This window comes from Salvia splendens, chromosome 12 (genome assembly GCF_004379255.2).
Source record: "Salvia splendens isolate huo1 chromosome 12, SspV2, whole genome shotgun sequence".
Classification (NCBI taxonomy): domain Eukaryota; kingdom Viridiplantae; phylum Streptophyta; class Magnoliopsida; order Lamiales; family Lamiaceae; genus Salvia; species Salvia splendens.
The window spans coordinates 16,732,012-16,741,196 of NC_056043.1; the positions used below are offsets into that span (position 1 = coordinate 16,732,012).

The 9,185-nt window shown below is 43.5% G+C and overlaps 1 long non-coding RNA gene across 1 annotated transcript; it reads left to right on the forward strand.

Annotated features, from left to right (window-relative positions):
- The first annotated feature begins 7,087 nt into the window (after positions 1 to 7,087).
- LOC121758081 lies at positions 7,088 to 8,898 on the forward strand. Its single transcript, XR_006041323.1, has 2 exons — positions 7,088 to 8,009; positions 8,488 to 8,898. It is a non-coding gene; the product is annotated as an uncharacterized LOC121758081 (long non-coding RNA).
- Positions 8,899 to 9,185: the final 287 nt, after the last annotated feature.

Below are 9,185 nucleotides of genomic sequence, written 5' to 3' on the forward strand. Positions count from 1 at the left end.
CTATCATTTCCTCTACGGAGTCTGGCCCGAGAATTCTTCTCTCACCAACTTCATCCCACTAAAGCGGTGATCTACACTTCTTCCCATAGAGTGCTTCATATGGGGCCATATTGATGGTTGCCTGGTAGCTGTTGTTGTAGGCGAACTCTATAAGTGGAAGTACTGACTCCCAGCTTACTCCACGGTCGAGCACTACGGCTCTCAACATACCCTCTAACGTCTGAATTGTCCTTTCGGAATGTCCGTCCATCTGTGGATGGAATGCTGTGCTGAAATTCAGCTGATTGCCTAACTCTCGCTGTAGACTTATCCAAAATCTAGAAGTAAATTTTGAATCTCGATCTGAAGTGATCGTAACTGGTACGCCATGCAGGCGCACGATCTCTTGCACTTAAATTTGAGCCGACTTGTCTGATCCGTATGTGATACGAATTGGTATGAAGTAAGCACTTTTGGTGAGGTGATCTATAATCACCCATATGGCAGTATTTCCTCGTTGAGATTTTGGCAATCCTGTCACAAAATCCATTGCTATCTGCTCCCATTTTCACTCTGGAATCTCGAGAGGCTGCAACTTCCCATAGGGTCGTTGATGTAAAGCCTTCACTTGCTGACAAGCCATGCATCTTTCTACAAACGAGGCTATGCTTTTCTTCATGCCATCCCACCAAAATTGCCTCTTCAAGTCCTGATACATCTTCGTACTCCCATGATGGGCAGTATAGGGCGTCTCATGAGCTTCCCTCATGATCTCGTTCCTGAGTGCCTCATCGTTGGGTACGCATAGTCTTCCTTCGAAAGTGAGGGTGTTATCCACTTCTTCGCGGTAACTGTCCCCTTTGCCGGTCCTCACTTTGAGATGAGTCTTTTCTAGGGCCTTATCGCGTCTCTAGGCGTCGATGATTCTGACTTTTAAGTCTGGTTCTATGACTAAGGTGGAAATTCTGCTGTCCACCATTTCCGGGGCTCTTACTATCTCCAGTCGTATCTTGGAAAATTCTCAGATAAGCTCTTCCTCTTGTGTGAGGAAAGTAGCCACTTGAGGTGCAGTCTTTCTGCTCAAGGCATCTGCTACCACGTTGGCTTTGCCCGGGTGGTAATTTATACCACAGTAGTAGTCTTTGACTAGTTCCAGCCATCTACGCTGTCTCATATTTAGATCCTTCTGCTCACAGAAGTATTTGAGGCTCTTATGATCTGTGAAGATCTCACATCGAACTCCATAGAGATGATGTCTCCAAATCTTCAGAGTGTGTACCACTGCGCCTAATTCTAGGTCGTGCGTCGGGTAGTTCAACTCGTGCGGCCTTAACTGGCGTGACGCATACGCAATCACCTTGCCCTTCTGCATTAGCACGCACCCGAGTCCGACTTTTGATGCATCTGTATATACCACATAGTCGACTCTCGCTTCCGGCACGGCTAGAACTGGCGTTGTGGTCAAGTTTTCCTTTAGCAACTAGAAGCTTGCTTCGCGTTCTGGGGTGCAATTGACTTTAACTCCTTTCTTGAGTTGTTGAGTCATTGGTCTCGCTATCTTAGAAAATCCTTCAATGAATCTTCGGTAGTATCCTGCCAGTCCTAGGAAACTCCGAATTTCATTGGGTGTCGTTGGTGACTGCCAACGTTGCACGGCTTCCACTTTAGCAGGGTCCACTCGGATCCCTTCTGCTGTCACTATGTGTCTAAGGAATTTCACTTCGTTAAGCCAGAACTCGCACTTGCTAAACTTAGCATAGAGTTTCTCGGCTCTTAACGTTTCTAAAGTGGCCCTCAAATGTTCCTCGAGCTCCTTCTCGTTCTTCGTGTAAATGAACATGTCATCTATTAAACTAGGACGAACTTGTCCATGTATGGGTGGAATACACGGTTCATTAGGTCCATGAACACGGCTGGGGCATTTGTAAGCCCAAAAGGCATTACAGCAACCTCGTAATGGTCATATCTGGTGCGCAATGCAGTCTTAGGTATACCGTTCTGTCGAACTCTCAGCTGGTGATAACTCAATCTCAAGTCCATCTTCGAGAATACACCACCTCCTCGCAGCTGGTCGAAGAGGTCGTCGATTCTCGGTAAAAGTACTTGTTCTTGAGGGTTAACTTGTTCAGCTCTCGATAGTCGATACACGTTCACAAAGTTCCATCCTTCTTCTTCACGAAGGGTACTGGTGCGCCCAAAAGAGATACACTGGGTCGTGTGATACCCAAGTCTAATAGTTCCTGTAACAGTATCTTGAGTTCTCTAATGCTTCCATTGATCGTAATCATAGTCATTGCACTAGCATAATGACCTCGTAACCTCTCGCTTAGCTGAGGTAGTCTACTTTCACCGCTTTCAAGATGCTTTTGTACTTACCGTGATTCTTTTGTCATGATTTGGTATAGACTTTGTTCTACTCGCGTTAATCCTTGAATACTGGATTAGTGCATGTGGAGGTGTTGACTTCTTTCTCCCAACGCTACTGTCTCCATGCCCTTTTTGGTTCGACTGAGCGATTCGTGGTATAATAATCAAGCATGACTTTCCAAAGTGATCTAGATCTTGTGTCTAGATTAACACAAAACTCTATCGACAGCTCCTCTCTGAGCCGCTTAATTGGGGTGTGGCATATCGTAGAATACTTCTTCGCATTTTATTGCCAACGTTTGCCCTTGCTCTATATTATAGGGCTCTAAACCCGTTCTCTTGCGATAACTCTTTCAGAAAAAAATTTCGATTATTTCCTTTCATAGTAGGGATGGTGAGGGTAGCGATGCTATCACGCGTTCCTCTGCCTGAATATCTCTCCAGCTTTAGCTTTTCCTGTCCACCTCTCAGACGAATCCCTCGGATTTGTTTCGTCAATCATAAGCTACGCATGTACTCGCATTTTCTCCATGGCTTTCCTTACATAACCATGACTTAGTCTTTGTTCTTGTGGCTTACTTATTCTACTCAGAATAAGCATTTGGATCGATCATGCGGTTATATAGGTCTTTTACATCATCGGATGTCATTTAATCCACATAAATTCCTTGATGTGTCTCTTCTCAAGGCTAGTTACTTCTCTACATAACATAATATTCGATATTCTACCAGCTTGTTACAAGCGGTACGTAAACGTGAAATATTTAACGCTTTGTGCCGTCGATTATGCGACGCCTCTGGCTGGTGCCTCATCTTATGCACGTGTTTCAAAAGAGGCGTATTTATCACGCGTACCTGAAAGAAATTGAGACCGTGCCTTTTCTGATAGTCTCGTATCAATAACTCGATGATTAATCTAATTGTCTTAACTTGGATTAATATTCACACAGAAGAGTATGACTGAAAGTTTGAAGGGCTCCTGAATACCCAACCGGACAAGAATAACATCTCTTGTTCAACTCATATGAATTTTCATCGATAATCGACCTTGAAGGTAAGTACTGAGTTCATTCAAAGAACTATGTAGCTCAACTGGTTTCGGATAAACTCATAGAAGTTGAGGCTTACCCCTGGTGGGAGCTAGAAAGAATCATGAGATAGGTCATGAAAACTGGATGGAAATGAATTAACTGTAAATTTCCATAGTGAGCTGCCAAATAGGACAGTACAATTGTCCAATTAAACTCAAAGGATCTGAGCATTAAGGATAGTGGTTCAAACATGTCATCGCCTAAGATGATCAACCGCGAAAATTTAGAAAAGTAGGCGATTGCAATGAAGGAACATTGATCATGCTTCAAAGGCATCTTGATATGGAATAACAAAATCACATCAATAATTTCATATGTTCATTAAGGCAATACACTAAAATGAACTATTCAGAAAAATCAGCTAGGCCAAGCTCGTTAGGGAAAAGTGCAATATGCTTGCCTTAACTTCAAGTTGCAGAAAAATTTCGAGACTAGGAATAATACATGTACTGGAACTGAGGTACAATAATTCCACCTCTGTAGGGTTTCAAAATAGGGAGGTAAACAAAAGTTCCAGCACCACATGAAATTCCCTGAGGAAAATTGTTTAAGTGTCATGATCATTCTGGAGATCACAAACGTAGCATCGTAAGAATGAAATTTCATTGCATGGGTCCAAGAAATCGGGATATAAATCCCCTATATTGTGGCTCAAAAGAGACAACAACAAATAACGATGCTTGAAACATAGGAGTATCCTAAATTTGGGAACTGAAACTGAATCACCGCTTTCGTGAAAAGAAAAAAAAATGAAAATGGCGTATTTCTTGCAACAATTGTGAGTCAATCACAAGTCTTAAATAGACGAGAGGACATCGTTGTCCAGGAGGTTCAGAGAAGGTCTGAAGAATAAGCTCATTCTGAAGGTCATAGATATAAACAACTTTAGAATTTATGGTTTATGACCGGAGCTTACACAATCAAAACATTACTCTTTATGAAAGATGAGTCAAAGGACTGCAGTCCATAAACTGGAAGTGAATCAAATCTTACATAGGAAAAGGAATACTGACATATTAGTTGCGAGTCCAACTAAAGTCTGAATAGATGGGGGTACCGTCCTGTGGGAGGACTCTTAGAAGGTATTTCATTGGGAATCCAAGTAAGTACTATTGATTGTAATCATCGGTTCTAGTTATGTGACACTCCTTTGTCTGTTCTTGTGGAGCTCTGACACGCTAACTGCGTTCTAGGAAACCATACATTCCAAGATGGGGTTTCTCGTGCTGCTAAACTGATAACCGTAGCTGGAGGTCATACTTTCATATCGTTCTCGATACCTTAGAACGCTGATTCTTTTAAATCATTGAATTCTCCATCGTGCTTCACAACATGCTATAAGTGTTGTTTCTGGGTCACGTAGCCACTTGGGCCTGTTACGCCAGCTTAGATCACTTTACTAGATCGCGGGTATGATCTCTTTTCGTGTAGGGATGTATATCCCGAACAGGATCGAAGGTACACTATTTTCGTTATGATTGGGTCTTTATAAAGACACTGGGAACTTCTTGGTTCATCGTTTAGTATATACGTATATTTATGTATACTATCTGTGTGCTCAAAGGAAATGGACTTCCTTCCATTGCTGTCTATAGGTCGTACGACCGTACTTTCTAGTTCGTTGTTGCTTTCTCGTAATTCCGTGGAATTAGAAGCTCTCCCAAACTGATGGGTGTTAATTGGTTTCATCGCCCTGGAAGGCGGTAACAGATTCTCATTCTACTAGCACTTGGCCGCATATGTCTCACCTACGGTACTTTTCTAAAGCACTCTAGGTTCGCATACATAGTCCACATGACATCTATACATTCATGTCAAGCTCTTTGAACATATATCACAGATACATTAAGCATATCTCATGCAAAGTATCAGCTATCACGTTGCATCTTGCAACCTTTTTCAAATAAACATTTTCGTTCCCATATAGGGCTGTGAAAATTCTTTTCTTTTCCTGAAAATCTCAAAAATTTCATTTTCCTTCTCAAATGGAAAATATTTTCTTTCTTTAAAACTCTATTCTGGACAAGCGGGCGTCGACCCCTGTTTCTGGTGCAGTTGATCGTGTCGAGCTGAGGTGCTGGGATCTTGTACTGATCATTTTGTTAACTTCCTAGCCTAGTACTATTGTTCTGGACTGAGGCTTAGAAGGAAGATTCTTGGGTCAGAGCGAAAGAAAGGTGCTCTGATACCACTCTGTCACGACCACATCTCCCTAGTCAAAGAAAGTGTAGCTATATCGCGACTAAAACTTACTGAAGTTGTCTCAACTCATCATGAATATAACTTAATTCAAGGAAACATTGTCTGAATGTGCTAAGGATAACATAGTACTGAATCAGAGTGAAATCTGGGACATTGTCTTTACAAAAACAAGTCTAAGTTTACGCAACGAAAGAGTACCAAGACAGATGTAATATGTATGAAGACATACTACACCAGCTATCCTTCTACTGATCTAATCTTCTGTGCCAACAACTCCTCTGCCTCGACCGATCAACCTGCACATTAAGGAAAACAATATGCAGGGCTGAGTCCTTGATATACTCAGTGGGCTTATGCCGAAAACTGTTTTCTTTTAGTTGTCAGCCAAGTTGAGTGAACGCGGGGTTTTTCTGAAAAACAAGTCCCGGTCACTAAAATCTGTTATTTATTTCTGAAATAGACTGCAGTCTTTTAAACTTTTGATGATATGCCATATCAAACTGCGTGAATCAGGAATGTGGCCACATTCCACGATCACTGGGCCGGCCAACCTGGCGCTAGCTCACGACCCTTGGACCGGCCAACCTGGCGCTAGCACACGGTCCCTATGTGTTCACTAGTCCGAGTAGGATTTACTGACCTACTGGGACCCGAATTTGATTTAATTGGTTGGCATAGCCAACAGATAGGCAATCATAAAACAAAACATGGCATGACAACTCATTCAAATAATCATGTTTTCACGTAAAACACGCTTTAAAAGAAAGAAGTGAAAGCCCACCTCGTCTGCTTAACTCTTTCAAACGGGCGCTTCCTGACTTGGGATTACACGCCGTGCGACGACGTTCCTTTATTACAAAATAATATACTTAAATTAGGCTTTTAAGTAATTACTTATCTTGCATGTATGCATGCCTAAGCGTGTGCTCTTTATTTTATTTCCTCCTTTCTAAAATTAGAAATCTTAATTCTGTAATTAAATCGGCGATTTAATTTATTCGGAAACTGGCCGAACTGTACGGGTATATTAAATTCCCAGATTATCTTAAGTATTTTAAAATACCTTCTGTGACTAATAAAATTCCCTTCTATTCATTTACTGGGTAGTATTTCAACACGGTTTTAAAAATTTCTTTTATTTCGTGGCTTAGGGGAATTTCTCTTCTTAAATTTATTTAGGACCGTGGCTCAAATCACATTTTTTTTAAAAAGGAGGCCCAACTTTAACTAAAACTGTGGCCCAATACTTAATCTCAAGGAGTCCAACTCCCTCCCTTTTTTTTCTTTTTCTTAAATCTTGGCCCAAGCTTCTCTTTTAGTTTAATTGTTGGCCCAAAAATCAATTAATTCTTCTGGCCCATCACAAACTAATTTATAATGCAAAGGCCCAATACTAATTAAAGTAAAAGAGAAAAGGCCCAAAGCCTAACATACTCCCACCAATTCCAACGGTTTCATCTCTCTCAGGGTGTCCACTATAGGGGGCGGACAGCCCCCTCCCACCGCCGCCCCCCTTCTCGAACCGCCGCGCCGCCGCGTCAGCCGCGGCTACTGCAATAGACAGCCGCGGCTATAGCCCCACTCCTTCTCTCTCTGCCACCCTCAGCCGCGTCCTCGCCCCGCACGCGGCGATTCCGCGTCCGCCGTCCCTCCCCTCACCCGCCGCGTCCACCCCCGCGGCGGACACCCTTCCCACTATAAGCCGCCCCGCTTCCGCCCCGCCATCGCCCCGCTCGCGGCTATAGCCGCGTCCACGTTATAGTGGACGCTCTCACTTTCTTTTCATAAATTTCAATTTTCAATTTGGGGAGAAAAGCCCTAAATTCCTCCCTCTCTGAATGAGCGCCGGAAAAGGCTTACTTCGCCGTGGGATCGACCTTGCGTCGCCGTTGTCATTGCCATCACTGTGGCTCAGCGGATTCGAGCCATCGCCGGAACAGAGGTGGAGGCGTTGGCTCCGTGACCCCCCCTCTCTCTCTCGGCTGCTCTACTGCGGTGAGCACCGACGTCAGCTGCCAGCCCGCTCCGCCGCTGCGCCGCGCAGTTGATATCTCACCAACAGCTGCCTGCCAGCTCCGATTCTCCGTCGAGCAGGGGTTCTGCCACCGGCTATCTCCGTCGGCGTGCTCGCTGCCGTCACCGCCCGTGAGCCACGCCGTTTCGTCGGGCAATTGCTAAGTCTCTTAGTTCTTTTACATTTAGCTAAAAGTGTGATTTTTAGAAGGTTCATGGCATCATGAGATTCAAGGCTTGAGAGCAAGGTGGGCAATTTCTACTGTGTAAAAATCTTAAGCTAAAGGGGAAACCAAGTTTCCATTTATTTCGAGCCTTGGGTGTTGGGAAGATTAGTTAAGGAGTTTGAAAGCAGTGGTAAAAATCTTATCTTGTGTTATCTTGTATTCTGAAGTATATGGTGAGACTTTAGCATACTGTGCCCTTGAGTTTCCGTTATGGAACTATTTTTGATCATATATGATGGCATGGTTCAAGTTTGAGTTTGAGAGGAAGGTGGATGCTTACCTTCTTTGCTCTGCTCCGACTTCTGCTCCTAGCCTCGGTCCCTCTCACTCTTTATCATACTGATTTGTGTTGATGCGTGATGGTGAAGAGGGGGAGGTCGTGGGCTATCCCTATATAGAGGGAGTGTAACTGAAAGCTGCGAGGTTGTTACTTAATGCCAGAGAAAGGGGTCCCAAGCTGCCCTTTTGTTGGCTGGTTCTTACTGCAACGTTGCAGACATGTACTCGTGTATTAAATGGAGTTTATAACCTCTTTTGTTGCCATACAGCAGGTTCTTTCAGCCTTTATTCTTGGCTGCACACTTACTGAATTTGTGTGACTTTTGCAGGTGTACAACAAAGGTGGGGCGATTATTTGGTGGGGAGATTATTTGTTAGCCAATGGCTCCTTAATGGTTTGTTTGGTATTATTGGCAGCTAAGTTTTTGGTAGAGTGCGGGCATAGTTGGCTGGAATGATCACCTTGCCATGGGTCACTGCTCTTCGGCTCGACAACCAATCGGACACGGCGCAGAAAGTAGCTTGGCTCGTTAAGAAGGACGCACAGTTTTCCTTCCTATCATCTTGTAATAGAGTAGCTCTATTGTAATTTCTTCTTTTTCTTTCTCAATATGTATGTACTGTCTCTTATAGCTAGTGTATTTCTTTTCTCTCATTTTCAAAGTCAAGCAAATTTGTAACTTATGCTTTGTATTTTGCCCACTCAAGAAATCAATGAAAACTCTTTCAACCTCTTTCTTTAACTTGCTAGCTTTTATTTCGTAAATCTCGAGAATTTAGGTCTCGGCTATTACATTAAGTCATGAGCTTGACTTCTTCAATCTTGAGGAGGAGGAGGGAAACAGACGTTGAGGTCGTCGAAGCAACGGAATGCCGCACAAAGTTCCTCCATGGTGAGTGGGTGGTTGCGGTTGCCTAGGCGAAAGTCGATGCTGTCGGGGATGCGGGAGCGGCGGTTCTTGTGCACCTTGAGCAAGCTTAGGAACTCTAGAGTGAGTCTCCTTTATGATGGCCACCTCCCTTGGAA